Source organism: Chiloscyllium plagiosum, chromosome 8, assembly GCF_004010195.1.
Source record: "Chiloscyllium plagiosum isolate BGI_BamShark_2017 chromosome 8, ASM401019v2, whole genome shotgun sequence".
Classification (NCBI taxonomy): Eukaryota; Metazoa; Chordata; class Chondrichthyes; order Orectolobiformes; family Hemiscylliidae; genus Chiloscyllium; species Chiloscyllium plagiosum.
In genome coordinates this window covers 1,609,539-1,612,743 of record NC_057717.1, presented here as the reverse complement: position 1 = coordinate 1,612,743, position 3,205 = coordinate 1,609,539, and positions in this window count along the sequence as shown.

Below are 3,205 nucleotides of genomic sequence, written 5' to 3'. Positions count from 1 at the left end.
GGTGGATTGGCCGTGCTAAATTGTCCCATAGTGCCCAGAGATGTGTAGGTTAGGGTGGATTGGCCGTGCTAAACTGTCCCATAGTGCCCAGAGATGTGAAAGTTAGGGTGGATTGGCCGTGCTAAATTGTCCCATAGTGCCCAGAGATGTGAAGGTTAGGGTGGATTGGCCGTGCTAAATTGTCCCATAGTGCCCAGAGATGTGTAGGTTAGGGTGGATTGGCCATGCTAAATTGTCCCATAGTGTCCAGGGATGTACAGGAGAGGATGGATTGGCCGTGCTAAATTGTCCCATAGTGTCCAGGGCTGTGCAGGTTAGGGTGGATTGGCCGTGCTAAATTGTCCCATAGTTCCCAGAGATGTGTAGGTTAGGTGAATTAGTCAGTGGTAAATATAGGATAATAGAGTAGGGGAATAGGACTGGGTGGGTTACTCTGCGCAGGGTCAGTGTGGAATTGTTGGGCCGAAGGGCCTGTTTCCATACTGTAGGGAGTCTATGATTCAAAGGCCTTACTCTGCTGGAGATATCTACACAGCCAAAGCAGCTTCAGAAGTAAGTGCACAGCTTTGATGTTCATTGAGTCACCCTGAGATGGTCAAAGGTTCTATAGAACTGCAAACCATGCCCACATTTCAGGAGCTGATTGCCAGTCCTTTTAAGGAAAAGAATGGGAAGAATTGATGATGAATCCTCAGTTTTATCTCAGAGTTAAGCGGTTTCCCTTTAAGACCCGAATAATTTACCACTGTCAGTATTGAAAAGGCTTGGTAAATATCACTTACATAACACTTATAAGTTTATAAAAGGATGCAGTAATTACATTTTTTTTTGCAAAACATTCTTCAATTATTTGCAGCTGAGATCTCATTTGTTTTCCGAAGCCTGCTGATGTGCTGAAATTCTCCCTGCACTTTGAACCTTTTCATTAACAGCACGTCTTGCCTCAGGTGCTCTGTTAATCAATGGGGAAGGCATCGTAGTTCTGGCATGTCGCAGGTCGCTAGGAGTAGAGAGTCTCCAGAATGTTCCACGCAATTTGTCGGAAGCGTCATTAATTCCGAGCTGAAGATCTCAGCACTCAAGCTGTTCCCGGATATCATTCACAGTTCTCCCCTCATTGATTCTCTCTCTGTCTCACTCCACCAGCATCATTGTCTGTCTCTATCTCTTGCTGTATCTGTTTCTTTCTCTGTGTGTGTGTGTCTCTGTCTCTCCCTGTATCTATTGCTCTGTCTCTCACTGATTCTCTCCCTGTCTCAGTCCATCTGTATCGCTCGTTGTCTCTATCTCTTGCTGACTGTGTGTGTGTGTCTCCCTCTCTGTCTCTCCCTGGGGCTTTTACACTGTCTCTGGGTCTCTCTCTGTCTCTCACAGTTCCCCCCTCACTGATCGTCTCTCTCTGTCTCAGTCCATCGGTATCACTCGTTGTCTTTACCTCTTGCTGCCTGTGTGTGTGCGTGAGTGTGTGTGTGTCTCCCTCTCTCCATACCTCTTGCGCTTTCTATCTTTGGGTCTCAGTCCGGATCATTTGCTGTGTCTGTAAATTTCTCTCTCTCTCTCTCAGTCCTTCTCTGATTTGTTGCCTGTCTCCTGCTCTTCCTCTGTGTCTTTCTCTAGTCATAGAGTCATGCAGCACAGAAACAGACCCTTCGGTCCGACCAGTCCGTGCCAACCACAATCCCAAATAAAACTAGTCCCACCTGCCTGCGCTTGGCCCTCGTTCCGGTGAATATCTCTTATTCATGAACTTATCCAACTGTCTTTCAAACTGTCCCCACATCCACCACTTCCTCTGTGAGTTCATTCCACACAGGAACCACTCTCTGAGCGAAAACGTTAGCCCTCGTGTCTTTTTAAAATCTTTCTCCTGTCAGCTTCAAAATACGCTGCCTGGTCTTGCAATTCCACCCAATCTCCCCCCACTAGGGAATAGAAACCTGCCATTCGCCTACCAAGATTTTATAAACCTCTATAAGGTCACCCCTCAACCTCCTGCGCTCCAGTGAAAAAAGTCCCAGCTGATCCAGCCTCTCTTTCTAACCCAAACCCCCCCATTCCCGACAACATGCTGGTGAATCTCTTCTGAACCATCTCCACTTTGGTAATATCCTCCCGATAACAGAGCGACCAGGACTACACACAGTAATCCAGGAGAGGCCTCGCCAACAGGTGAGACACAGAGGAGCGGTGCATTTTGTGGATGGCAATCTCCTAATTCAAACTGTAGCCTCCTCAATTGCTTTGGAGCTTTCCTCACCACTTGGCTGTCCCCTCTCAGTTTCTCCATATCACAATAAAATAGAGGCGCAGGACAAAGGGTGACCCTCGATCTGGGAGTTGGACAGGACTGGCGATCGTTTCTGCAAGGTTGAGGGTGGTGATTTGTTCATGGTCTTTAAAATTCCAAAGGTTATTGGTTGAACAGACGGACGGACGGAAGATGTTTCAGCCAAGCCCATCTGTCTAACAGGGTCAGTAATCCAATTGGGAATTCAGGAGAAATGTATTCTCCCACAGAGTGGGATTCACTCCCTAGGGGAGTAGTTAAACTGGGGCATTAAGGGGGAATCTCGATGAACACCCAGGGGAGGAAGGAACAGGGGGATATGGTGATGGGGGAAAGGGAGGAGGCCCCTCCTGCCTCTTTTCCCCCATTCACTGTGATCAAGACCAATCTACCATTTAACCCTAGATATCTCCACAGTGACTTCTGGCCCAATATTGCTCAGGCTTTTCACCAACAATAATCCCAACCTCAGATTTGAGATTAACCACTGATCAATTGCTGTTTGGAAGATCAATCTATACGTTTTTAGTGTGTATCTTTCCATTGTGTACTCTCTCTGTTTACATTTTCTCTGTGGCCCAGTATATATATCTCTGTCTGTCTATATCTGTCGACATTCTCTCTGTCCATATTCTCTCTGTGTCCCACTATCTCTCTCTCTGTCTATATTCTCTCTGTGTCCCACTATCTCTCTCTCTGTCTATATTCTCTCTGTGTCCCACTATCTCTCTCTCTGTCTATATTCTCTCTGTGTCCCACTATCTCTCTCTCTGTCTATATTCTCTCTGTGTCCCACTATCTCTCTCTCTGTCTATATTCTCTCTGTGTCCCACTATCTCTCTCTCTGTCTATATTCTCTCTGTGTCCCACTATCTCTCTCTGTCAATATTCTCTCTGTGTCCCACTATCTCTCTCTCT